The 26909-nt window shown below is 45.0% G+C and overlaps 14 non-coding genes and 2 pseudogenes across 14 annotated transcripts; all 16 read right to left on the bottom strand.

The window, feature by feature from the left end:
• Window positions 1-2225: 2225 nt before the first annotated feature.
• LOC141227829 (U2 spliceosomal RNA) lies at window positions 2226-2416 on the bottom strand. Its single transcript, XR_012294810.1, has one exon. It is a non-coding gene; the product is annotated as a U2 spliceosomal RNA (small nuclear RNA).
• A 1115-nt stretch (window positions 2417-3531) lies between these two features.
• On the bottom strand, window positions 3532-3722 carry LOC141227828 (U2 spliceosomal RNA). The gene has a single exon (XR_012294809.1). It is a non-coding gene; the product is annotated as a U2 spliceosomal RNA (small nuclear RNA).
• Window positions 3723-4837: 1115 nt separating this feature from the next.
• LOC141227119 (U2 spliceosomal RNA) lies at window positions 4838-5019 on the bottom strand. The gene has a single exon (XR_012294226.1). It is a non-coding gene; the product is annotated as a U2 spliceosomal RNA (small nuclear RNA).
• A 524-nt stretch (window positions 5020-5543) lies between these two features.
• On the bottom strand, window positions 5544-5659 carry LOC141227316 (U2 spliceosomal RNA; annotated as a pseudogene).
• Window positions 5660-6774: 1115 nt separating this feature from the next.
• LOC141227827 (U2 spliceosomal RNA) lies at window positions 6775-6965 on the bottom strand. The gene has a single exon (XR_012294808.1). It is a non-coding gene; the product is annotated as a U2 spliceosomal RNA (small nuclear RNA).
• A 1115-nt stretch (window positions 6966-8080) lies between these two features.
• On the bottom strand, window positions 8081-8271 carry LOC141227062 (U2 spliceosomal RNA). The gene has a single exon (XR_012294172.1). It is a non-coding gene; the product is annotated as a U2 spliceosomal RNA (small nuclear RNA).
• A 1115-nt stretch (window positions 8272-9386) lies between these two features.
• Window positions 9387-9577, bottom strand: LOC141227825 (U2 spliceosomal RNA). The gene has a single exon (XR_012294806.1). It is a non-coding gene; the product is annotated as a U2 spliceosomal RNA (small nuclear RNA).
• Window positions 9578-10692: 1115 nt separating this feature from the next.
• Window positions 10693-10883, bottom strand: LOC141227061 (U2 spliceosomal RNA). The gene has a single exon (XR_012294171.1). It is a non-coding gene; the product is annotated as a U2 spliceosomal RNA (small nuclear RNA).
• Window positions 10884-11998: 1115 nt separating this feature from the next.
• On the bottom strand, window positions 11999-12202 carry LOC141227247 (U2 spliceosomal RNA; annotated as a pseudogene).
• A 6070-nt stretch (window positions 12203-18272) lies between these two features.
• Window positions 18273-18463, bottom strand: LOC141227824 (U2 spliceosomal RNA). The gene has a single exon (XR_012294805.1). It is a non-coding gene; the product is annotated as a U2 spliceosomal RNA (small nuclear RNA).
• A 1115-nt stretch (window positions 18464-19578) lies between these two features.
• LOC141227823 (U2 spliceosomal RNA) lies at window positions 19579-19769 on the bottom strand. Its single transcript, XR_012294804.1, has one exon. It is a non-coding gene; the product is annotated as a U2 spliceosomal RNA (small nuclear RNA).
• Window positions 19770-20884: 1115 nt separating this feature from the next.
• On the bottom strand, window positions 20885-21075 carry LOC141227822 (U2 spliceosomal RNA). The gene has a single exon (XR_012294803.1). It is a non-coding gene; the product is annotated as a U2 spliceosomal RNA (small nuclear RNA).
• A 1115-nt stretch (window positions 21076-22190) lies between these two features.
• LOC141227821 (U2 spliceosomal RNA) lies at window positions 22191-22381 on the bottom strand. Its single transcript, XR_012294802.1, has one exon. It is a non-coding gene; the product is annotated as a U2 spliceosomal RNA (small nuclear RNA).
• Window positions 22382-23496: 1115 nt separating this feature from the next.
• Window positions 23497-23687, bottom strand: LOC141226912 (U2 spliceosomal RNA). The gene has a single exon (XR_012294028.1). It is a non-coding gene; the product is annotated as a U2 spliceosomal RNA (small nuclear RNA).
• A 1115-nt stretch (window positions 23688-24802) lies between these two features.
• Window positions 24803-24993, bottom strand: LOC141227029 (U2 spliceosomal RNA). The gene has a single exon (XR_012294141.1). It is a non-coding gene; the product is annotated as a U2 spliceosomal RNA (small nuclear RNA).
• A 1112-nt stretch (window positions 24994-26105) lies between these two features.
• On the bottom strand, window positions 26106-26296 carry LOC141227820 (U2 spliceosomal RNA). Its single transcript, XR_012294801.1, has one exon. It is a non-coding gene; the product is annotated as a U2 spliceosomal RNA (small nuclear RNA).
• Window positions 26297-26909: the final 613 nt, after the last annotated feature.

The raw sequence follows: 26909 nt of genomic DNA, 5'->3' as shown, positions 1-26909 counted from the left end.
CAGGGGCCGCCCCAGAGGGGCCTCCGGCTCCCTGCTCCATCCCAGCCTTCTCGCCCTTCGAACCGCCCTCCGACGCCGGCCCGCCAGTGAAGACCGGCGGGCGCATCGGCTCAGCTGCAGAAGATGCAGCTTCTGCGTAGGTCCTGGTCCTGGTCCTGTTGGGGCATCCTCGGAACATGTGCCCCGCCTCACCACAAAGATTGCATTTCCTCCCAGCGGGACAGTCCTTCATTAAATGTCCGTAACAGCTGCAATTATTGCAGCGGTCTACTTTCCTGCCTGTGCAGGACGTTTGGGTATGACCCATTTGTCCACAGTTCCTGCAACATACCGGCATTCCAGGGTAAAATAAGTAGCCTCTGCTCTTACCGATCACAAATGTTGAGGGAGGGTGTAGCATTCCTCCCACTCCGCTTGGGTCCCTCTTTAGACGGGCCATGTACCTCCTCTTGCGGCACCAGAAGCCTACCGCGTTCTTCACAGTGCCCAGGTATCTCAGATCGTCACAATAACGGATAAGGTAGGTCGAGATGTCTGCAGCTTCCACAAAGGGGTTCGGGAAATGCACCACGATAGGGATCTCGTCATAGGCATACAAGAGACAAAAGGTTAGTCCATCCAATTCATCCAAGTAGTTTTTCTCATTTACCTTTTGTACGAGTTGGTGACAGCATCACTGGCTCTTGAAGGTGATGGTGTAAGTCCCCTTGTACTCATTGTCCTGGAAGCAGAATATGTCTTCCCGCCGAAACTCCAGAACTCCAAGCAGAATCCTATGGCAGATGTAATCCAAATTCTTCTCCGTCCTCGATCCTGCTCCAACTTCAATCCTCACGGTGTTCCGCATCCGGGCATCACCCGATGAATATGTGAGCGTTGCCGGCATCCTTCACTCAGGAACGTACCGACTCTTCTCTCTGAAAGGCGCAAGCCTTCATGGGATCCCTTCCCGTTGCTCCCGGACTAATCCTTCCTCCCAATAGCAGCAGGGGGGTTAAGTCCCTCCGAAAAGGAACGATCCCCCCAGGCCGAGAGAAAGGGTACCAAGAGCACCTCACAGGCAAGACCACACAGGTAAACCTGATAGATCGTGCCAAAAGGCCGAGAAGCGATAACCAGAATTGGTTTCAAACTACGGAGCCACCCAAGGATCCTGAAAAGTCCATTTGTGGAGATGAGCTCCTGGACTCCCGTTAAGAAGACATGTTGTCAACCTCTAGATCCCTTACATGCCTGCACTTTTCGGCTTGCTGCTGCTGCAATCCACGCGTTTTAGATCTGCATAACTCCACCTCTTTAAACACAGCACCTTCACCCCCTGCTGTTCCCACCCGCCTCAACACCGTTGGATGGGAGGAGAACCAATTAAGGCGGGGGGTGGGGTGGAACGAGCAGCTGTCTACCCTTAGCAGGAGGGCTCCTGATTACATACCTCTCCTGCTGCTGCTGCTGGCTGTCCAGCAGCAGACTGAAGGTGGCTGCTGCTGTGCACAGGTATATAAAGGCTCAGAGCCTATTATGACACGCGCAGCCAGCGTTCCATTGCCACATTCCATCTACTGCAGACAGGATACCTGGCTGGCTGAATGTCGCTGAGAAGCTCACAGAGACCGCCATAAGCAACAGTTTAACAGAATGCCACAGACTAATCAACCAAACTTTTTGGGTTGGGTTCTCTTTTATAGTCTGCAGGCATTAAATGAAAGAAGTCAGTGTTCCAGCAGAAGGAGACAACGTTTCAGAAAAGGCATTGTAGCAAACCAAAAAAGAAATTTTAAGCGCAGCAGAGTAACCAGCGCACATACCTGTTAGCTCAGGTGAGTTTAAAAGGCTGCTGTTGATAACAAGGGCATTTGCTAAATAGATGGTGTGTGTGCAACAATATACTGAAAGGTCAATTATATTGTGCAGCTTATCTCACCACCTGTAGTTATTTAGGTGAAAGCTCCAAAATGCTTGCCTAATATGTCTGTTTATCCAAAAGGAAGTAAAAAGGGAGAGCTAGAAAGATAGCATTGCATCACATTACATGGCAATGCAATGCACAGTTGCTGAAGTTGAACCAAAATGAGCTTGTAATCTGGCTTCTGCAACTTTGAACATGAAAAATCCAATGAGGAGAAGAAAAGCAAAGCCAAAGAGTCCATCCCAAAATCCGACAAACAAGCAAAATGAACAAAAAACATTGAATTCAATTCTTTCTGATTTTAGAAACTGCATTAAAGAAGGGGTGCACCGGTCCTGGAGATACTGCAATACCAGGTCAATGCGTGGAGTGGACAGAGCAAGCTCTTTTTCCATCTCCCTGTTCTAAAAATCCATTTAATATATGGTCCCCAGATAGGGGACGTATCAGATATTAAACTGATAAGAACAGATACTACACTTGATCTTAGCCAAAAGGCCGAGAAGCGATAACCAGAATTGGTTTCAAACTACGGAGCCACCCAAGGATCCTGAAAAGTCCATTTGTGGAGATGAGCTCCTGGACTCCCGTTAAGAAGACATGTTGTCAACCTCTAGATCCCTTACATGCCTGCACTTTTCGGCTTGCTGCTGCTGCAATCCACGCGTTTTAGATCTGCATAACTCCACCTCTTTAAACACAGCACCTTCACCCCCTGCTGTTCCCACCCGCCTCAACACCGTTGGAAGGGAGGAGAACCAATTAAGGCGGGGGGTGGGGTGGAACGAGCAGCTGTCTACCCTTAGCAGGAGGGCTCCTGATTACATACCTCTCCTGCTGCTGCTGCTGCTGGCTGTCCAGCAGCAGACTGAAGGTGGCTGCTGCTGTGCACAGGTATATAAAGGCTCAGAGCCTATTATGACACGCGCAGCCAGCGTTCCATTGCCACATTCCATCTACTGCAGGCAGGATACCTGGCTGGCTGAATGTCGCTGAGAAGCTCACAGAGACCGCCATAAGCAACAGTTTAACAGAATGCCACAGACTAATCAACCAAACTTTTTGGGTTGGGTTCTCTTTTATAGTCTGCAGGCATTAAATGAAAGAAGTCAGTGTTCCAGCAGAAGGAGACAACGTTTCAGAAAAGGCATTGTAGCAAACCAAAAAAGAAATTTTAAGCGCAGCAGAGTAACCAGCGCACATACCTGTTAGCTCAGGTGAGTTTAAAAGGCTGCTGTTGATAACAAGGGCATTTGCTAAATAGATGGTGTGTGTGCAACAATATACTGAAAGGTCAATTATATTGTGCAGCTTATCTCACCACCTGTAGTTATTTAGGTGAAAGCTCCAAAATGCTTGCCTAATATGTCTGTTTATCCAAAAGGAAGTAAAAAGGGAGAGCTAGAAAGATAGCATTGCATCACATTACATGGCAATGCAATGCACAGTTGCTGAAGTTGAACCAAAATGAGCTTGTAATCTGGCTTCTGCAACTTTGAACATGAAAAATCCAATGAGGAGAAGAAAAGCAAAGCCAAAGAGTCCATCCCAAAATCCGACAAACAAGCAAAATGAACAAAAAACATTGAATTCAATTCTTTCTGATTTTAGAAACTGCATTAAAGAAGGGGTGCACCGGTCCTGGAGATACTGCAATACCAGGTCAATGCGTGGAGTGGACAGAGCAAGCTCTTTTTCCATCTCCCTGTTCTAAAAATCCATTTAATATATGGTCCCCAGATAGGGGACGTATCAGATATTAAACTGATAAGAACAGATACTACACTTGATCTTAGCCAAAAGGCCGAGAAGCGATAACCAGAATTGGTTTCAAACTACGGAGCCACCCAAGGATCCTGAAAAGTCCATTTGTGGAGATGAGCTCCTGGACTCCCGTTAAGAAGACATGTTGTCAACCTCTAGATCCCTTACATGCCTGCACTTTTCGGCTTGCTGCTGCTGCAATCCACGCGTTTTAGATCTGCATAACTCCACCTCTTTAAACACAGCACCTTCACCCCCTGCTGTTCCCACCCGCCTCAACACCATTGGAAGGGAGGAGAACCAATTAAGGCGGGGGGTGGGGTGGAACGAGCAGCTGTCTACCCTTAGCAGGAGGGCTCCTGATTACATACCTCTCCTGCTGCTGCTGCTGCTGGCTGTCCAGCAGCAGACTGAAGGTGGCTGCTGCTGTGCACAGGTATATAAAGGCTCAGAGCCTATTATGACACGCGCAGCCAGCGTTCCATTGCCACATTCCATCTACTGCAGGCAGGATACCTGGCTGGCTGAATGTCGCTGAGAAGCTCACAGAGACCGCCATAAGCAACAGTTTAACAGAATGCCACAGACTAATCAACCAAACTTTTTGGGTTGGGTTCTCTTTTATAGTCTGCAGGCATTAAATGAAAGAAGTCAGTGTTCCAGCAGAAGGAGACAACGTTTCAGAAAAGGCATTGTAGCAAACCAAAAAAGAAATTTTAAGCGCAGCAGAGTAACCAGCGCACATACCTGTTAGCTCAGGTGAGTTTAAAAGGCTGCTGTTGATAACAAGGGCATTTGCTAAATAGATGGTGTGTGTGCAACAATATACTGAAAGGTCAATTATATTGTGCAGCTTATCTCACCACCTGTAGTTATTTAGGTGAAAGCTCCAAAATGCTTGCCTAATATGTCTGTTTATCCAAAAGGAAGTAAAAAGGGAGAGCTAGAAAGATAGCATTGCATCACATTACATGGCAATGCAATGCACAGTTGCTGAAGTTGAACCAAAATGAGCTTGTAATCTGGCTTCTGCAACTTTGAACATGAAAAATCCAATGAGGAGAAGAAAAGCAAAGCCAAAGAGTCCATCCCAAAATCCGACAAACAAGCAAAATGAACAAAAAACATTGAATTCAATTCTTTCTGATTTTAGAAACTGCATTAAAGAAGGGGTGCACCGGTCCTGGAGATACTGCAATACCAGGTCAATGCGTGGAGTGGACAGAGCAAGCTCTTTTTCCATCTCCCTGTTCTAAAAATCCATTTAATATATGGTCCCCAGATAGGGGACGTATCAGATATTAAACTGATAAGAACAGATTTTTTGATTGAAGCTGCATCCAAGGCACTGAAAAATGTGACCGAAGTCACACCAAAACAGCGCACGAGGCGAGGATTCATGTGGACCCTTCCCGGAGGAGAGGGTCCCCAATAAACCATCCCCATCCCTCCGAGCCAGAAGGCTACAGCGAGGGTCAGGGATCTCCGATGCTCTCCCTAGCCGAAGCCGGAGAAGAGCCGTTTTCGTGCTCCCAGCTTCCATCTAGGCTGCCACCCTAGTGGAGCTGGAGCCTGTGTTGGTTTCTCAGCCCAAAGCTGACCGGACCTCCGACCGGGTTTATAAAAATTCCCCTTCCTAGCCCGGAGGCCAGGAATAGGGGGGGTTGCTCAGAAAGTATGATTGGCAAAGGTGCGGCGTGCTACGAAGCCAAGTCTTTCTGGGGTTCCCAGTCCCAGTAAGCTTGGACTCCCACCAGGGCGCCTACTCCTGGGGCACATTGCTCCAAAGCCCTCACACTTACCCAGCCTAGTGACTTCGATCCTGGAGGGCCATGTTTTCCATCAGATAACTCTATGAGCCACCTGGCGTACTAACAAGTGCACCAAACCAGTGTGTAATATGCATCAATTTACTAGGGCAGCCCAAGGACAAAACTGCCTTTTCAAAAGATACTACACTTGATCTTAGCCAAAAGGCCGAGAAGCGATAACCAGAATTGGTTTCAAACTACGGAGCCACCCAAGGATCCTGAAAAGTCCATTTGTGGAGATGAGCTCCTGGACTCCCGTTAAGAAGACATGTTGTCAACCTCTAGATCCCTTACATGCCTGCACTTTTCGGCTTGCTGCTGCTGCAATCCACGCGTTTTAGATCTGCATAACTCCACCTCTTTAAACACAGCACCTTCACCCCCTGCTGTTCCCACCCGCCTCAACACCGTTGGAACGGAGGAGAACCAATTAAGGCGGGGGGTGGGGTGGAACGAGCAGCTGTCTACCCTTAGCAGGAGGGCTCCTGATTACATACCTCTCCTGCTGCTGCTGCTGCTGGCTGTCCAGCAGCAGACTGAAGGTGGCTGCTGCTGTGCACAGGTATATAAAGGCTCAGAGCCTATTATGACACGCGCAGCCAGCGTTCCATTGCCACATTCCATCTACTGCAGGCAGGATACCTGGCTGGCTGAATGTCGCTGAGAAGCTCACAGAGACCGCCATAAGCAACAGTTTAACAGAATGCCACAGACTAATCAACCAAACTTTTTGGGTTGGGTTCTCTTTTATAGTCTGCAGGCATTAAATGAAAGAAGTCAGTGTTCCAGCAGAAGGAGACAACGTTTCAGAAAAGGCATTGTAGCAAACCAAAAAAGAAATTTTAAGCGCAGCAGAGTAACCAGCGCACATACCTGTTAGCTCAGGTGAGTTTAAAAGGCTGCTGTTGATAACAAGGGCATTTGCTAAATAGATGGTGTGTGTGCAACAATATACTGAAAGGTCAATTATATTGTGCAGCTTATCTCACCACCTGTAGTTATTTAGGTGAAAGCTCCAAAATGCTTGCCTAATATGTCTGTTTATCCAAAAGGAAGTAAAAAGGGAGAGCTAGAAAGATAGCATTGCATCACATTACATGGCAATGCAATGCACAGTTGCTGAAGTTGAACCAAAATGAGCTTGTAATCTGGCTTCTGCAACTTTGAACATGAAAAATCCAATGAGGAGAAGAAAAGCAAAGCCAAAGAGTCCATCCCAAAATCCGACAAACAAGCAAAATGAACAAAAAACATTGAATTCAATTCTTTCTGATTTTAGAAACTGCATTAAAGAAGGGGTGCACCGGTCCTGGAGATACTGCAATACCAGGTCAATGCGTGGAGTGGACAGAGCAAGCTCTTTTTCCATCTCCCTGTTCTAAAAATCCATTTAATATATGGTCCCCAGATAGGGGACGTATCAGATATTAAACTGATAAGAACAGATACTACACTTGATCTTAGCCAAAAGGCCGAGAAGCGATAACCAGAATTGGTTTCAAACTACGGAGCCACCCAAGGATCCTGAAAAGTCCATTTGTGGAGATGAGCTCCTGGACTCCCGTTAAGAAGACATGTTGTCAACCTCTAGATCCCTTACATGCCTGCACTTTTCGGCTTGCTGCTGCTGCAATCCACGCGTTTTAGATCTGCATAACTCCACCTCTTTAAACACAGCACCTTCACCCCCTGCTGTTCCCACCCGCCTCAACACCGTTGGAAGGGAGGAGAACCAATTAAGGCGGGGGGTGGGGTGGAACGAGCAGCTGTCTACCCTTAGCAGGAGGGCTCCTGATTACATACCTCTCCTGCTGCTGCTGCTGCTGGCTGTCCAGCAGCAGACTGAAGGTGGCTGCTGCTGTGCACAGGTATATAAAGGCTCAGAGCCTATTATGACACGCGCAGCCAGCGTTCCATTGCCACATTCCATCTACTGCAGGCAGGATACCTGGCTGGCTGAATGTCGCTGAGAAGCTCACAGAGACCGCCATAAGCAACAGTTTAACAGAATGCCACAGACTAATCAACCAAACTTTTTGGGTTGAGTTCTCTTTTATAGTCTGCAGGCATTAAATGAAAGAAGTCAGTGTTCCAGCAGAAGGAGACAACGTTTCAGAAAAGGCATTGTAGCAAACCAAAAAAGAAATTTTAAGCGCAGCAGAGTAACCAGCGCACATACCTGTTAGCTCAGGTGAGTTTAAAAGGCTGCTGTTGATAACAAGGGCATTTGCTAAATAGATGGTGTGTGTGCAACAATATACTGAAAGGTCAATTATATTGTGCAGCTTATCTCACCACCTGTAGTTATTTAGGTGAAAGCTCCAAAATGCTTGCCTAATATGTCTGTTTATCCAAAAGGAAGTAAAAAGGGAGAGCTAGAAAGATAGCATTGCATCACATTACATGGCAATGCAATGCACAGTTGCTGAAGTTGAACCAAAATGAGCTTGTAATCTGGCTTCTGCAACTTTGAACATGAAAAATCCAATGAGGAGAAGAAAAGCAAAGCCAAAGAGTCCATCCCAAAATCCGACAAACAAGCAAAATGAACAAAAAACATTGAATTCAATTCTTTCTGATTTTAGAAACTGCATTAAAGAAGGGGTGCACCGGTCCTGGAGATACTGCAATACCAGGTCAATGCGTGGAGTGGACAGAGCAAGCTCTTTTTCCATCTCCCTGTTCTAAAAATCCATTTAATATATGGTCCCCAGATAGGGGACGTATCAGATATTAAACTGATAAGAATAGATACTACACTTGATCTTAGCCAAAAGGCCGAGAAGCGATAACCAGAATTGGTTTCAAACTACGGAGCCACCCAAGGATCCTGAAAAGTCCATTTGTGGAGATGAGCTCCTGGACTCCCGTTAAGAAGACATGTTGTCAACCTCTAGATCCCTTACATGCCTGCACTTTTCGGCTTGCTGCTGCTGCAATCCACGCATTTTAGATCTGCATAACTCCACCTCTTTAAACACAGCACCTTCACCCCCTGCTGTTCCCACCCGCCTCAACACCGTTGGAAGGGAGGAGAACCAATTAAGGCGGGGGGTGGGGTGGAACGAGCAGCTGTCTACCCTTAGCAGGAGGGCTCCTGATTACATACCTCTCCTGCTGCTGCTGCTGCTGGCTGTCCAGCAGCAGACTGAAGGTGGCTGCTGCTGTGCACAGGTATATAAAGGCTCAGAGCCTATTATGACACGCGCAGCCAGCGTTCCATTGCCACATTCCATCTACTGCAGGCAGGATACCTGGCTGGCTGAATGTCGCTGAGAAGCTCACAGAGACCGCCATAAGCAACAGTTTAACAGAATGCCACAGACTAATCAACCAAACTTTTTGGGTTGGGTTCTCTTTTATAGTCTGCAGGCATTAAATGAAAGAAGTCAGTGTTCCAGCAGAAGGAGACAACGTTTCAGAAAAGGCATTGTAGCAAACCAAAAAAGAAATTTTAAGCGCAGCAGAGTAACCAGCGCACATACCTGTTAGCTCAGGTGAGTTTAAAAGGCTGCTGTTGATAACAAGGGCATTTGCTAAATAGATGGTGTGTGTGCAACAATATACTGAAAGGTCAATTATATTGTGCAGCTTATCTCACCACCTGTAGTTATTTAGGTGAAAGCTCCAAAATGCTTGCCTAATATGTCTGTTTATCCAAAAGGAAGTAAAAAGGGAGAGCTAGAAAGATAGCATTGCATCACATTACATGGCAATGCAATGCACAGTTGCTGAAGTTGAACCAAAATGAGCTTGTAATCTGGCTTCTGCAACTTTGAACATGAAAAATCCAATGAGGAGAAGAAAAGCAAAGCCAAAGAGTCCATCCCAAAATCCGACAAACAAGCAAAATGAACAAAAAACATTGAATTCAATTCTTTCTGATTTTAGAAACTGCATTAAAGAAGGGGTGCACCGGTCCTGGAGATACTGCAATACCAGGTCAATGCGTGGAGTGGACAGAGCAAGCTCTTTTTCCATCTCCCTGTTCTAAAAATCCATTTAATATATGGTCCCCAGATAGGGGACGTATCAGATATTAAACTGATAAGAACAGATACTACACTTGATCTTAGCCAAAAGGCCGAGAAGCGATAACCAGAATTGGTTTCAAACTACGGAGCCACCCAAGGATCCTGAAAAGTCCATTTGTGGAGATGAGCTCCTGGACTCCCGTTAAGAAGACATGTTGTCAACCTCTAGATCCCTTACATGCCTGCACTTTTCGGCTTGCTGCTGCTGCAATCCACGCGTTTTAGATCTGCATAACTCCACCTCTTTAAACACAGCACCTTCACCCCCTGCTGTTCCCACCCGCCTCAACACCGTTGGAAGGGAGGAGAACCAATTAAGGCGGGGGGTGGGGTGGAACGAGCAGCTGTCTACCCTTAGCAGGAGGGCTCCTGATTACATACCTCTCCTGCTGCTGCTGCTGCTGGCTGTCCAGCAGCAGACTGAAGGTGGCTGCTGCTGTGCACAGGTATATAAAGGCTCAGAGCCTATTATGACACGCGCAGCCAGCGTTCCATTGCCACATTCCATCTACTGCAGGCAGGATACCTGGCTGGCTGAATGTCGCTGAGAAGCTCACAGAGACCGCCATAAGCAACAGTTTAACAGAATGCCACAGACTAATCAACCAAACTTTTTGGGTTGGGTTCTCTTTTATAGTCTGCAGGCATTAAATGAAAGAAGTCAGTGTTCCAGCAGAAGGAGACAACGTTTCAGAAAAGGCATTGTAGCAAACCAAAAAAGAAATTTTAAGCGCAGCAGAGTAACCAGCGCACATACCTGTTAGCTCAGGTGAGTTTAAAAGGCTGCTGTTGATAACAAGGGCATTTGCTAAATAGATGGTGTGTGTGCAACAATATACTGAAAGGTCAATTATATTGTGCAGCTTATCTCACCACCTGTAGTTATTTAGGTGAAAGCTCCAAAATGCTTGCCTAATATGTCTGTTTATCCAAAAGGAAGTAAAAAGGGAGAGCTAGAAAGATAGCATTGCATCACATTACATGGCAATGCAATGCACAGTTGCTGAAGTTGAACCAAAATGAGCTTGTAATCTGGCTTCTGCAACTTTGAACATGAAAAATCCAATGAGGAGAAGAAAAGCAAAGCCAAAGAGTCCATCCCAAAATCCGACAAACAAGCAAAATGAACAAAAAACATTGAATTCAATTCTTTCTGATTTTAGAAACTGCATTAAAGAAGGGGTGCACCGGTCCTGGAGATACTGCAATACCAGGTCAATGCGTGGAGTGGACAGAGCAAGCTCTTTTTCCATCTCCCTGTTCTAAAAATCCATTTAATATATGGTCCCCAGATAGGGGACGTATCAGATATTAAACTGATAAGAATAGATACTACACTTGATCTTAGCCAAAAGGCCGAGAAGCGATAACCAGAATTGGTTTCAAACTACGGAGCCACCCAAGGATCCTGAAAAGTCCATTTGTGGAGATGAGCTCCTGGACTCCCGTTAAGAAGACATGTTGTCAACCTCTAGATCCCTTACATGCCTGCACTTTTCGGCTTGCTGCTGCTGCAATCCACGCATTTTAGATCTGCATAACTCCACCTCTTTAAACACAGCACCTTCACCCCCTGCTGTTCCCACCCGCCTCAACACCGTTGGAAGGGAGGAGAACCAATTAAGGCGGGGGGTGGGGTGGAACGAGCAGCTGTCTACCCTTAGCAGGAGGGCTCCTGATTACATACCTCTCCTGCTGCTGCTGCTGCTGGCTGTCCAGCAGCAGACTGAAGGTGGCTGCTGCTGTGCACAGGTATATAAAGGCTCAGAGCCTATTATGACACGCGCAGCCAGCGTTCCATTGCCACATTCCATCTACTGCAGGCAGGATACCTGGCTGGCTGAATGTCGCTGAGAAGCTCACAGAGACCGCCATAAGCAACAGTTTAACAGAATGCCACAGACTAATCAACCAAACTTTTTGGGTTGGGTTCTCTTTTATAGTCTGCAGGCATTAAATGAAAGAAGTCAGTGTTCCAGCAGAAGGAGACAACGTTTCAGAAAAGGCATTGTAGCAAACCAAAAAAGAAATTTTAAGCGCAGCAGAGTAACCAGCGCACATACCTGTTAGCTCAGGTGAGTTTAAAAGGCTGCTGTTGATAACAAGGGCATTTGCTAAATAGATGGTGTGTGTGCAACAATATACTGAAAGGTCAATTATATTGTGCAGCTTATCTCACCACCTGTAGTTATTTAGGTGAAAGCTCCAAAATGCTTGCCTAATATGTCTGTTTATCCAAAAGGAAGTAAAAAGGGAGAGCTAGAAAGATAGCATTGCATCACATTACATGGCAATGCAATGCACAGTTGCTGAAGTTGAACCAAAATGAGCTTGTAATCTGGCTTCTGCAACTTTGAACATGAAAAATCCAATGAGGAGAAGAAAAGCAAAGCCAAAGAGTCCATCCCAAAATCCGACAAACAAGCAAAATGAACAAAAAACATTGAATTCAATTCTTTCTGATTTTAGAAACTGCATTAAAGAAGGGGTGCACCGGTCCTGGAGATACTGCAATACCAGGTCAATGCGTGGAGTGGACAGAGCAAGCTCTTTTTCCATCTCCCTGTTCTAAAAATCCATTTAATATATGGTCCCCAGATAGGGGACGTATCAGATATTAAACTGATAAGAACAGATTTTTTTTTTTTTTTTTTTTTTTCCTCAGATTAAGACCCACATTAATTTATGCATCATAGCGCATATTCACATAACGGGTTCTCAAATCATCATTCGGAAAAACAAAAACAAAATCCCAAAAAACACAACCCTGCAATTAACTGTTACTTACTGTAAGAAGTCCAATGTGAAAAGTTCCAGAGTGCTTCTGCTGCTGTCTCACCATACTTCTTTTTATCCAATAAATAGGCATAAAACAGTCTAGCAAGAAAAATCTTTCTGCATTCCATGGGGGAAAAAACAATCTTTTTAAAAATCACCAAATTCCGAACGTCCCATAAAACCTCTTTATATATGACAAAAATAATCCAGCTTGCCCGCTTCCTTTGCGAGTACTTAAAATCTTGACCTATTAAAATCCTTTCAAAATCGAAACAATGAAAACCATCTAAAGCAACAAACATACGTGACAACAAGGTAAAAACTTTTTTAGCAAAAAAACAGTCCCAAAAAATATGCTGTATTGTTTCCACCTTATTGCAACCTTCCCTAGGACATAGTTCTTGAACCTTTATCCCCCGGTCATTCAAAAAAGCCCTTGTTGGCAAGCATCCATGCAACGCCATCCAGGTTACATCCTTCTGTCTGTTGCTGATTCCACGCATGAAAAAAAGCTTCCACACCTGTCCAGACTGTGCATTATTACAAAACGGCACATCACATAACATCTCCTTCTTCTTAATACCTGAGACAATCAGTTTTTTGTCCGGTCTAACCATGGAGCTTATCCCATTTTGATCATAGAAGGACCTAAGCACCACATAAAAAAACGGTATCACAAACGAAACTGGTTTTCTTAAATCCTTCTCACACCAGCTCCATTTCTGGAAAAGCCGTCCTGCTAAATATTTGCACATGTCCGCAGTCCTGTTATTGCACTGGGATAATTTAGAAATGTTCAAAAAATAATGCATTCTTAAAAATAAGTCAATGTTAGGAAAATCACAACCCCCATTTTCCACAGAACACATAACCATTCCTCTTCTTAGTTTCTCCATTTTGGATCCCCAAAAAAACACAAACAGTTTCCTTGTCACTCTCTTTGTCCAAAGCACAGCAGGTGGGAAAATCAAAGCAGTGTACAGCAGAAGCGGGAGAATCACAGACTTGATTACCAGCACTTTCCCTCTCAGCGACAGGTTCCTTAGTTTCCAAAAGTTCAACTTCTGATCCATTTTGTCTTCTAGAATCTTCAGGCTGCTTTCCCCTTTCAGTTCCTTCTCAAAGATGACACCAAGAACCTCAATTTCCTCCCTACTCTCCACTCCTGCCACGTTAACCTCAACCTGCCTCCCAAAGTTACAAAGCTGGCACTTTCCCCAATTCACCGCCATACCAGCCACACAACAAAAAATCCTTACGTGCAAATTCACTCTATTGAGATCCGCCTGTGAACCACAAGTAAAAACAATATCATCCATATAACTTAAAGACTTGACTGGACCCCCGGATCCCCCAGGAATAAAAACACCAGCCACACACTTGTCAACTTGCACACTTTTTAAAAGGGCCTCCACCACACAGATAAAAAGAATTGGTGACAGGGGACAACCCTGCCTAACTCCCGATAAAATATTAAAACTGGAACTCACATGCCCATTAACTAAAATCTGGCTACTGACCCCACAATAAAAACTCTTAATGACCATCAATAATTTATCCGGAACACCAAGGTGACTTAAAGCAGAGAACAAAAATCTATGTGATATTTTATCAAAGGCTTTCTCCAGGTCCACCGACTGTAACAAAAGAGCATTCTTATTCAAATTAGCCTGATAAATTAAGTCTCTTAGAAGCAGCAAATTATCTGAAATTTTCCTACCAGGCACTGCACATGCCTGATACTCCCCCACCATATCACCTATCACATCTGCCAGTCTACCAGCCACAATTTTAGAAATAATTTTGTAATCACTGTTTAACAATGTTATGGGCCTCCAATTTTTAATATCCCTCATGTCCCCTTTCTTATGAATCAGCGTAACAATCCCCCTACGCATAGAAACCGATAAAATCCCATGAGTAAAACCATATTGCACCACCCGGGAAAACTCCACACCTATAATATCCCAAAATCTAACATAAAATTCAGCAGGAAGACCATCACAGCCTGGCGTCTTGCCTTTCGCCAAGCCATCCACTGCCCGTCTAATTTCATCTTTCCCAACCTCCTCACTTAAAAACCCAATTTTCTCCTCAGGAATATTATTAGTTAATACTTTGCAATAATCATTAATTTCCGCATCACTGGCTCTACTATCGTTAGAGAAGAGTGTTTCATAAAAGGAAAGAATACTGCCAATCATCTCATCCCCAGATACCTCCCCTGCAGGAGAAAAAACAGACTTAAAAACCCCTTTAGGTTTAAAACATTTTTTAAAAAAGTATCTCGAACATTGCTCATTTTCCTCCATGTGCTTTATTTTTGCCTTAAACATAATAGTCTTCCCTTTTTCAATAAGTATCTTCTTCAGTTCGTCCTTCAAATCTGCAATCTCTTTATCCACCTCCATCCCCGCTCTCTTAAACTTATGGAGTACTTCCAATTTTGAAATAAGAGCAGCATCATGATCCCTTTTGGCTTTCGCTCTCCTAAAACACACCCCTTTAAAATAACATGCAAATTTCTCCTTAGCCCAGTCCCACCACTCTAGCAAATCTTTAAAAAGGTGCTGTTCAGACACACAAGACAAAAACACTTTATTAAAACCAACCTTAACACTCTCTTCTTCCAGCAGGCTTACGTTCAGCTTCCAGAGTCCCTTTCCAAAAGCCAGGGACTCAGCTATACACAGATCTACCACTATCATCTTGTGGTCAGAAAAAGTCGTCATCACGTGGTTGCACTTGGCCACCTTAATCCCTTCAGACATAAAAACATAGTCAATTCGGGAAACACTACGTCCACTATCTGATATGTATGTGAACTTATCACTTGGCCCAACCATCAGACCAGCATCCGTGTAGCGTAAATCCTGCACAATCTGATTTAAAATATTAGACGTAACATCAGTCCTACCTTCCGTAGAGCTCTTACGATCTTTTGCGGATCTGACACAATTAAAATCTCCAGCCACTATAGTGAAGTCTCTGCCTGGTAAAAACAACTTTAGAGACTCCAAAAACCCAACTCTTGCTTGTTTATCAGCAGGGGCATAAACATTAAAAACCCGTACCCGCTGACCTAAAAAATCCACTAATAAAAACAAACATCTCCCAGGTATGATTACTTTAAACTCTAAAACCTTTAGACTGGAATTACACAGTAAAATGCCCACCCCTTCATTCCTGTTTTCTGAGCATGGGGACCAAAAAGATTGCCCCTTATTCCACTCACTCTCATGCGGGGCAGATTTAATTACACATTCCTGCAGACAGACAATATCTGCATTCACACTCTCAATGTACTCCAGTATCCCTGCTCTCCTACAAGCAGAACCAATCCCTCGTACATTCAGAGAAGCAACACACAACGCCATCATAACAACAGGAAAAAATCTCCACCATACCCGATCCATCATGAACCAGGAGAAAACCCACTCCTGCCACCCACTTTTCTACGTATATCAGGCGACTCAGAACTCGAGTCCCTGTTAGAATAACCTGGTCTTAGGGAGACTGGATCTTCCTGCCCCCCAGACCAACACCCCTCCACCTTACTTCTTTTAATCACGGAGGCATAACTCTCCTCCTTGCCATCATCTTCCTCCTCATTTTCACTCCAATCACTGTTAACCCTATCACGCTGCTGAGGGGTTATAGTTCCATCCGAATCAGAATCCTCCTCCTCCAAAACCTCCATTTCCTCACCCCCATCTCTTCCCAAAACAGGATTCACTGACTCCGCCATATTAGACAAATCCATCCCATCACCCGGGCCATGCACATCAGCTACTTTGTTTATTACTTCCAGCCCCTCCATCAAACCAACTTTCTTCTGGCTCCGCCCCTTTTCCTCCATCTTGGGCACCGCATGGTCTCTTCCCCTACCACCATCTTGTTTTTGGCTTTCCCCCTCTGAGTCTGAGCCTTCGCCCTCCTCCCCACTTTCCTGCCGAGTCTTCTTCTGCCTCTCTTCAGCGTCCACCTGTGACCTAGGAATCTGAGCCCACAATCTACATTTCCTTGCAAGGTGATCTGCATGTCCACACAAATCACACACCTTATTCATTGGGCAACCACTTGCAACATGCCCAGATTTCCCACAACCTCTACAAACATCACCTTGCACTGGACAATCTTTCTGAACATGTCCAAACTCATGACACTTCCTACAATATTCCATCTGTCCATTATAAAAACAAAATCCCCTTTCTCCTCCGATAGAAAACTGTGCAGGAATGCTCTTGGCACCCCCAATAGCTCTATCATCCGGTCTCAGTTTTACAACATATCTCCTCTTGCCATTTAGATAATTGTATTTGTTCTTCATTCTTCCCAAAAATTTAACCTCACTACAATACCGAGCTAAAAAATTGGAAACAGTCTCATCCGGAACTTTAGGGTTATACATGTGCACAACCACATACTTATATGTCTGCTGGAACAGAGGTTCCAGTGCAATAAACTCTAGGCATTTCAATTCCTTTTCTTCCTTCATTCGTACCAACTCCATGTAGACTCTCTGGCAAATACTCAAAGAAACAAAAGTGATATCATAAATTCCTTGTTTCTGAAAATCCTGCAGTGCCAATACATCCGTTACCTTCAAGCCATTAATGTTCTTCAAGACATCAACGCAAACTTGGTCCAAACCGATTTCTCCTTCATGACCTGCAGCCACCTTCAGACGGACCGAGTCCTCTAATCCACGTGTTTTCTCCACCATTTTTACAGCAGATAAACACAATCGCCGCTCAATCGCACACTAGGGCCCCACAAGGGGGAACCCCAGTCACAACTGCCCTCCAAACAACACCAGCAGCAGAAAACCACCACTGATCTTGCCAAAAGGCCGAGAAGCGATAACCAGAATTGGTTTCAAACTACGGAGCCACCCAAGGATCCTGAAAAGTCCATTTGTGGAGATGAGCTCCTGGACTCCCGTTAAGAAGACATGTTGTCAACCTCTAGATCCCTTACATGCCTGCACTTTTCGGCTTGCTGCTGTTGCAATCCACGCGTTTTAGATCTGCATAACTCCACCTCTTTAAACACAGCACCTTCACCCCCTGCTGTTCCCACCCGCCTCAACACCGTTGGAAGGGAGGAGAACCAATTAAGGCGGGGGGTGGGGTGGAACGAGCAGCTGTCTACCCTTAGCAGGAGGGCTCCTGATTACATACATCTCCTGCTGCTGCTGCTGCTGGCTGTCCAGCAGCAGACTGAAGGTGGCTGCTGCTGTGCACAGGTATATAAAGGCTCAGAGCCTATTATGACACGCGCAGCCAGCGTTCCATTGCCACATTCCATCTACTGCAGGCAGGATACCTGGCTGGCTGAATGTCGCTGAGAAGCTCACAGAGACCGCCATAAGCAACAGTTTAACAGAATGCCACAGACTAATCAACCAAACTTTTTGGGTTGGGTTCTCTTTTATAGTCTGCAGGCATTAAATGAAAGAAGTCAGTGTTCCAGCAGAAGGAGACAACGTTTCAGAAAAGGCATTGTAGCAAACCAAAAAAGAAATTTTAAGCGCAGCAGAGTAACCAGCGCACATACCTGTTAGCTCAGGTGAGTTTAAAAGGCTGCTGTTGATAACAAGGGCATTTGCTAAATAGATGGTGTGTGTGCAACAATATACTGAAAGGTCAATTATATTGTGCAGCTTATCTCACCACCTGTAGTTATTTAGGTGAAAGCTCCAAAATGCTTGCCTAATATGTCTGTTTATCCAAAAGGAAGTAAAAAGGGAGAGCTAGAAAGATAGCATTGCATCACATTACATGGCAATGCAATGCACAGTTGCTGAAGTTGAACAAAAATGAGCTTGTAATCTGGCTTCTGCAACTTTGAACATGAAAAATCCAATGAGGAGAAGAAAAGCAAAGCCAAAGAGTCCATCCCAAAATCCGACAAACAAGCAAAATGAACAAAAAACATTGAATTCAATTCTTTCTGATTTTAGAAACTGCATTAAAGAAGGGGTGCACCGGTCCTGGAGATACTGCAATACCAGGTCAATGCGTGGAGTGGACAGAGCAAGCTCTTTTTCCATCTCCCTGTTCTAAAAATCCATTTAATATATGGTCCCCAGATAGGGGACGTATCAGATATTAAACTGATAAGAACAGATACTACACTTGATCTTAGCCAAAAGGCCGAGAAGCGATAACCAGAATTGGTTTCAAACTACGGAGCCACCCAAGGATCCTGAAAAGTCCATTTGTGGAGATGAGCTCCTGGACTCCCGTTAAGAAGACATGTTGTCAACCTCTAGATCCCTTACATGCCTGCACTTTTCGGCTTGCTGCTGCTGCAATCCACGCGTTTTAGATCTGCATAACTCCACCTCTTTAAACACAGCACCTTCACCCCCTGCTGTTCCCACCCGCCTCAACACCGTTGGAAGGGAGGAGAACCAATTAAGGCGGGGGGTGGGGTGGAACGAGCAGCTGTCTACCCTTAGCAGGAGGGCTCCTGATTACATACCTCTCCTGCTGCTGCTGCTGCTGGCTGTCCAGCAGCAGACTGAAGGTGGCTGCTGCTGTGCACAGGTATATAAAGGCTCAGAGCCTATTATGACACGCGCAGCCAGCGTTCCATTGCCACATTCCATCTACTGCAGGCAGGATACCTGGCTGGCTGAATGTCGCTGAGAAGCTCACAGAGACCGCCATAAGCAACAGTTTAACAGAATGCCACAGACTAATCAACCAAACTTTTTGGGTTGGGTTCTCTTTTATAGTCTGCAGGCATTAAATGAAAGAAGTCAGTGTTCCAGCAGAAGGAGACAACGTTTCAGAAAAGGCATTGTAGCAAACCAAAAAAGAAATTTTAAGCGCAGCAGAGTAACCAGCGCACATACCTGTTAGCTCAGGTGAGTTTAAAAGGCTGCTGTTGATAACAAGGGCATTTGCTAAATAGATGGTGTGTGTGCAACAATATACTGAAAGGTCAATTATATTGTGCAGCTTATCTCACCACCTGTAGTTATTTAGGTGAAAGCTCCAAAATGCTTGCCTAATATGTCTGTTTATCCAAAAGGAAGTAAAAAGGGAGAGCTAGAAAGATAGCATTGCATCACATTACATGGCAATGCAATGCACAGTTGCTGAAGTTGAACCAAAATGAGCTTGTAATCTGGCTTCTGCAACTTTGAACATGAAAAATCCAATGAGGAGAAGAAAAGCAAAGCCAAAGAGTCCATCCCAAAATCCGACAAACAAGCAAAATGAACAAAAAACATTGAATTCAATTCTTTCTGATTTTAGAAACTGCATTAAAGAAGGGGTGCACCGGTCCTGGAGATACTGCAATACCAGGTCAATGCGTGGAGTGGACAGAGCAAGCTCTTTTTCCATCTCCCTGTTCTAAAAATCCATTTAATATATGGTCCCCAGATAGGGGACGTATCAGATATTAAACTGATAAGAACAGATACTACACTTGATCTTAGCCAAAAGGCCGAGAAGCGATAACCAGAATTGGTTTCAAACTACGGAGCCACCCAAGGATCCTGAAAAGTCCATTTGTGGAGATGAGCTCCTGGACTCCCGTTAAGAAGACATGTTGTCAACCTCTAGATCCCTTACATGCCTGCACTTTTCGGCTTGCTGCTGTTGCAATCCACGCGTTTTAGATCTGCATAACTCCACCTCTTTAAACACAGCACCTTCACCCCCTGCTGTTCCCACCCGCCTCAACACCTTTGGAAGGGAGGAGAACCAATTAAGGCGCGGGGTGGGGTGGAACGAGCAGCTGTCTACCCTTAGCAGGAGGGCTCCTGATTACATACCTCTCCTGCTGCTGCTGCTGCTGGCTGTCCAGCAGCAGACTGAAGGTGGCTGCTGCTGTGCACAGGTATATAAAGGCTCAGAGCCTATTATGACACGCGCAGCCAGCGTTCCATTGCCACATTCCATCTACTGCAGGCAGGATACCTGGCTGGCTGAATGTCGCTGAGAAGCTCACAGAGACCGCCATAAGCAACAGTTTAACAGAATGCCACAGACTAATCAACCAAACTTTTTGGGTTGGGTTCTCTTTTATAGTCTGCAGGCATTAAATGAAAGAAGTCAGTGTTCCAGCAGAAGGAGACAACGTTTCAGAAAAGGCATTGTAGCAAACCAAAAAAGAAATTTTAAGCGCAGCAGAGTAACCAGCGCACATACCTGTTAGCTCAGGTGAGTTTAAAAGGCTGCTGTTGATAACAAGGGCATTTGCTAAATAGATGGTGTGTGTGCAACAATATACTGAAAGGTCAATTATATTGTGCAGCTTATCTCACCACCTGTAGTTATTTAGGTGAAAGCTCCAAAATGCTTGCCTAATATGTCTGTTTATCCAAAAGGAAGTAAAAAGGGAGAGCTAGAAAGATAGCATTGCATCACATTACATGGCAATGCAATGCACAGTTGCTGAAGTTGAACCAAAATGAGCTTGTAATCTGGCTTCTGCAACTTTGAACATGAAAAATCCAATGAGGAGAAGAAAAGCAAAGCCAAAGAGTCCATCCCAAAATCCGACAAACAAGCAAAATGAACAAAAAACATTGAATTCAATTCTTTCTGATTTTAGAAACTGCATTAAAGAAGGGGTGCACCGGTCCTGGAGATACTGCAATACCAGGTCAATGCGTGGAGTGGACAGAGCAAGCTCTTTTTCCATCTCCCTGTTCTAAAAATCCATTTAATATATGGTCCCCAGATAGGGGACGTATCAGATATTAAACTGATAAGAACAGATACTACACTTGATCTTAGCCAAAAGGCCGAGAAGCGATAACCAGAATTGGTTTCAAACTACGGAGCCACCCAAGGATCCTGAAAAGTCCATTTGTGGAGATGAGCTCCTGGACTCCCGTTAAGAAGACATGTTGTCAACCTCTAGATCCCTTACATGCCTGCCCTTTTCGGCTTGCTGCTGCTGCAATCCACGCGTTTTAGATCTGCATAACTCCACCTCTTTAAACACAGCACCTTCACCCCCTGCTGTTCCCACCCGCCTCAACACCGTTGGAAGGGAGGAGAACCAATTAAGGCGGGGGGTGGGGTGGAACGAGCAGCTGTCTACCCTTAGCAGGAGGGCTCCTGATTACATACCTCTCCTGCTGCTGCTGCTGCTGGCTGTCCAGCAGCAGACTGAAGGTGGCTGCTGCTGTGCACAGGTATATAAAGGCTCAGAGCCTATTATGACACGCGCAGCCAGCGTTCCATTGCCACATTCCATCTACTGCAGGCAGGATACCTGGCTGGCTGAATGTCGCTGAGAAGCTCACAGAGACCGCCATAAGCAACAGTTTAACAGAATGCCACAGACTAATCAACCAAACTTTTTGGGTTGGGTTCTCTTTTATAGTCTGCAGGCATTAAATGAAAGAAGTCAGTGTTCCAGCAGAAGGAGACAACGTTTCAGAAAAGGCATTGTAGCAAACCAAAAAAGAAATTTTAAGCGCAGCAGAGTAACCAGCGCACATACCTGTTAGCTCAGGTGAGTTTAAAAGGCTGCTGTTGATAACAAGGGCATTTGCTAAATAGATGGTGTGTGTGCAACAATATACTGAAAGGTCAATTATATTGTGCAGCTTATCTCACCACCTGTAGTTATTTAGGTGAAAGCTCCAAAATGCTTGCCTAATATGTCTGTTTATCCAAAAGGAAGTAAAAAGGGAGAGCTAGAAAGATAGCATTGCATCACATTACATGGCAATGCAATGCACAGTTGCTGAAGTTGAACCAAAATGAGCTTGTAATCTGGCTTCTGCAACTTTGAACATGAAAAATCCAATGAGGAGAAGAAAAGCAAAGCCAAAGAGTCCATCCCAAAATCCGACAAACAAGCAAAATGAACAAAAAACATTGAATTCAATTCTTTCTGATTTTAGAAACTGCATTAAAGAAGGGGTGCACCGGTCCTGGAGATACTGCAATACCAGGTCAATGCGTGGAGTGGACAGAGCAAGCTCTTTTTCCATCTCCCTGTTCTAAAAATCCATTTAATATATGGTCCCCAGATAGGGGACGTATCAGATATTAAACTGATAAGAACAGATACTACACTTGATCTTAGCCAAAAGGCCGAGAAGCGATAACCAGAATTGGTTTCAAACTACGGAGCCACCCAAGGATCCTGAAAAGTCCATTTGTGGAGATGAGCTCCTGGACTCCCGTTAAGAAGACATGTTGTCAACCTCTAGATCCCTTACATGCCTGCACTTTTCGGCTTGCTGCTGCTGCAATCCACGCGTTTTAGATCTGCATAACTCCACCTCTTTAAACACAGCACCTTCACCCCCTGCTGTTCCCACCCGCCTCAACACCGTTGGAAGGGAGGAGAACCAATTAAGGCGGGGGGTGGGGTGGAACGAGCAGCTGTCTACCCTTAGCAGGAGGGCTCCTGATTACATACCTCTCCTGCTGCTGCTGCTGCTGGCTGTCCAGCAGCAGACTGAAGGTGGCTGCTGCTGTGCACAGGTATATAAAGGCTCAGAGCCTATTATGACACGCGCAGCCAGCGTTCCATTGCCACATTCCATCTACTGCAGGCAGGATACCTGGCTGGCTGAATGTCGCTGAGAAGCTCACAGAGACCGCCATAAGCAACAGTTTAACAGAATGCCACAGACTAATCAACCAAACTTTTTGGGTTGTGTTCTCTTTTATAGTCTGCAGGCATTAAATGAAAGAAGTCAGTGTTCCAGCAGAGGGAGACAACGTTTCAGAAAAGGCATTGTAGCAAACCAAAAAAGAAATTTTAAGCGCAGCAGAGTAACCAGCGCACATACCTGTTAGCTCAGGTGAGTTTAAAAGGCTGCTGTTGATAACAAGGGCATTTGCTAAATAGATGGTGTGTGTGCAACAATATACTGAAAGGTCAATTATATTGTGCAGCTTATCTCACCACCTGTAGTTATTTAGTTGAAAGCTCCAAAATGCTTGCCTAATATGTCTGTTTATCCAAAAGGAAGTAAAAAGGGAGAGCTAGAAAGATAGCATTGCATCACATTACATGGCAATGCAATGCACAGTTGCTGAAGTTGAACCAAAATGAGCTTGTAATCTGGCTTCTGCAACTTTGAACATGAAAAATCCAATGAGGAGAAGAAAAGCAAAGCCAAAGAGTCCATCCCAAAATCCGACAAACAAGCAAAATGAACAAAAAACATTGAATTCAATTCTTTCTGATTTTAGAAACTGCATTAAAGAAGGGGTGCACTGGTCCTGGAGATACTGCAATACCAGGTCAATGCGTGGAGTGGACAGAGCAAGCTCTTTTTCCATCTCCCTGTTCTAAAAATCCATTTAATATATGGTCCCCAGATAGGGGACGTATCAGATATTAAACTGATAAGAACAGATACTACACTTGATCTTAGCCAAAAGGCCGAGAAGCGATAACCAGAATTGGTTTCAAACTACGGAGCCACCCAAGGATCCTGAAAAGTCCATTTGTGGAGATGAGCTCCTGGACTCCCGTTAAGAAGACATGTTGTCAACCTCTAGATCCCTTACATGCCTGCACTTTTCGGCTTGCTGCTGCTGCAATCCACGCGTTTTAGATCTGCATAACTCCACCTCTTTAAACACAGCACCTTCACCCCCTGCTGTTCCCACCCGCCTCAACACCGTTGGAAGGGAGGAAAACCAATTAAGGCGGGGGGTGGGGTGGAACGAGCAGCTGTCTACCCTTAGCAGGAGGGCTCCTGATTACATACCTCTCCTGCTGCTGCTGCTGCTGGCTGTCCAGCAGCAGACTGAAGGTGGCTGCTGCTGTGCACAGGTATATAAAGGCTCAGAGCCTATTATGACACGCGCAGCCAGCGTTCCATTGCCACATTCCATCTACTGCAGGCAGGATACCTGGCTGGCTGAATGTCGCTGAGAAGCTCACAGAGACCGCCATAAGCAACAGTTTAACAGAATGCCACAGACTAATCAACCAAACTTTTTGGGTTTGGTTCTCTTTTATAGTCTGCAGGCATTAAATGAAAGAAGTCAGTGTTCCAGCAGAGGGAGACAACGTTTCAGAAAAGGCATTGTAGCAAACCAAAAAAGAAATTTTAAGCGCAGCAGAGTAACCAGCGCACATACCTGTTAGCTCAGGTGAGTTTAAAAGGCTGCTGTTGATAACAAGGTCATTTGCTAAATAGATGGTGTGTGTGCAACAATATACTGAAAGGTCAATTATATTGTGCAGCTTATCTCACCACCTGTAGTTATTTAGGTGAAAGCTCCAAAATGCTTGCCTAATATGTCTGTTTATCCAAAAGGAAGTAAAAAGGGAGAGCTAGAAAGATAGCATTGCATCACATTACATGGCAATGCAATGCACAGTTGCTGAAGTTGAACCAAAATGAGCTTGTAATCTGGCTTCTGCAACTTTGAACATGAAAAATCCAATGAGGAGAAGAAAAACAAAGCCAAAGAGTCCATCCCAAAATCCGACAAACAAGCAAAATGAACAAAAAACATTGAATTCAATTCTTTCTGATTTTAGAAACTGCATTAAAGAAGGGGTGCACCGGTCCTGGAGATACTGCAATACCAGGTCAATGCGTGGAGTGGACAGAGCAAGCTCTTTTTCCATCTCCCTGTTCTAAAAATCCATTTAATATATGGTCCCCAGATAGGGGACGTATCAGATATTAAACTGATAAGAACAGATACTGCACTTGATCTTAGCCAAAAGGCCGAGAAGCGATAACCAGAATTGGTTTCAAACTACGGAGCCACCCAAGGATCCTGAAAAGTCCATTTGTGGAGATGAGCTCCTGGACTCCCGTTAAGAAGACATGTTGTCAACCTCTAGATCCCTTACATGCCTGCACTTTTCGGCTTGCTGCTGCTGCAATCCACGCGTTTTAGATCTGCATAACTCCACCTCTTTAAACACAGCACCTTCACCCCCTGCTGTTCCCACCCGCCTCAACACCGTTGGAAGGGAGGAGAACCAATTAAGGCGGGGGGTGGGGTGGAACGAGCAGCTGTCTACCCTTAGCAGGAGGGCTCCTGATTACATACCTCTCCTGCTGCTGCTGCTGGCTGTCCAGCAGCAGACTGAAGGTGGCTGCTGCTGTGCACAGGTATATAAAGGCTCAGAGCCTATTATGACACGCGCAGCCAGCGTTCCATTGCCACATTCCATCTACTGCAGGCAGGATACCTGGCTGGCTGAATGTCGCTGAGAAGCTCACAGAGACCGCCATAAGCAACAGTTTAACAGAATGCCACAGACTAATCAACCAAACTTTTTGGGTTGGGTTCTCTTTTATAGTCTGCAGGCATTAAATGAAAGAAGTCAGTGTTCCAGCAGAGGGAGACAACGTTTCAGAAAAGGCATTGTAGCAAACCAAAAAAGAAATTTTAAGCGCAGCAGAGTAACCAGCGCACATACCTGTTAGCTCAGGTGAGTTTAAAAGGCTGCTGTTGATAACAAGGGCATTTGCTAAATAGATGGTGTGTGTGCAACAATATACTGAAAGGTCAATTATATTGTGCAGCTTATCTCACCACCTGTAGTTATTAAGGTGAAAGCTCCAAAATGCTTGCCTAATATGTCTGTTTATCCAAAAGGAAGTAAAAAGGGAGAGCTAGAAAGATAGCATTGCATCACATTACATGGCAATGCAATGCACAGTTGCTGAAGTTGAACCAAAATGAGCTTGTAATCTGGCTTCTGCAACTTTGAACATGAAAAATCCAATGAGGAGAAGAAAAGCAAAGCCAAAGAGTCCATCCCAAAATCCGACAAACAAGCAAAATGAACAAAAAACATTGAATTCAATTCTTTCTGATTTTAGAAACTGCATTAAAGAAGGGGTGCACCGGTCCTGGAGATACTGCAATACCAGGTCAATGCGTGGAGTGGACAGAGCAAGCTCTTTTTCCATCTCCCTGTTCTAAAAATCCATTTAATATATGGTCCCCAGATAGGGGACGTATCAGATATTAAACTGATAAGAACAGATACTACACTTGATCTTAGCCAAAAGGCCGAGAAGCGATAACCAGAATTGGTTTCAAACTACGGAGCCACCCAAGGATCCTGAAAAGTCCATTTGTGGAGATGAGCTCCTGGACTCCCGTTAAGAAGACATGTTGTCAACCTCTAGATCCCTTACATGCCTGCACTTTTCGGCTTGCTGCTGCTGCAATCCACGCGTTTTAGATCTGCATAACTCCACCTCTTTAAACACAGCACCTTCACCCCCTGCTGTTCCCACCCGCCTCAACACCGTTGGAAGGGAGGAGAACCAATTAAGGCGGGGGGTGGGGTGGAACGAGCAGCTGTCTACCCTTAGCAGGAGGGCTCCTGATTACATACCTCTCCTGCTGCTGCTGCTGCTGGCTGTCCAGCAGCAGACTGAAGGTGGCTGCTGCTGTGCACAGGTATATAAAGGCTCAGAGCCTATTATGACACGCGCAGCCAGCGTTCCATTGCCACATTCCATCTACTGCAGGCAGGATACCTGGCTGGCTGAATGTCGCTGAGAAGCTCACAGAGACCGCCATAAGCAACAGTTTAACAGAATGCCACAGACTAATCAACCAAACTTTTTGGGTTGGGTTCTCTTTTATAGTCTGCAGGCATTAAATGAAAGAAGTCAGTGTTCCAGCA

Source organism: Phyllobates terribilis, unplaced genomic scaffold (assembly GCF_046119375.1).
Source record: "Phyllobates terribilis strain yellow unplaced genomic scaffold, ASM4611937v1 Scaffold_416__1_contigs__length_1633014, whole genome shotgun sequence".
Lineage (NCBI taxonomy): Eukaryota > Metazoa > Chordata > Amphibia > Anura > Dendrobatidae > Phyllobates > Phyllobates terribilis.
This window is presented reverse-complemented; position numbering and strand designations above follow the sequence as displayed.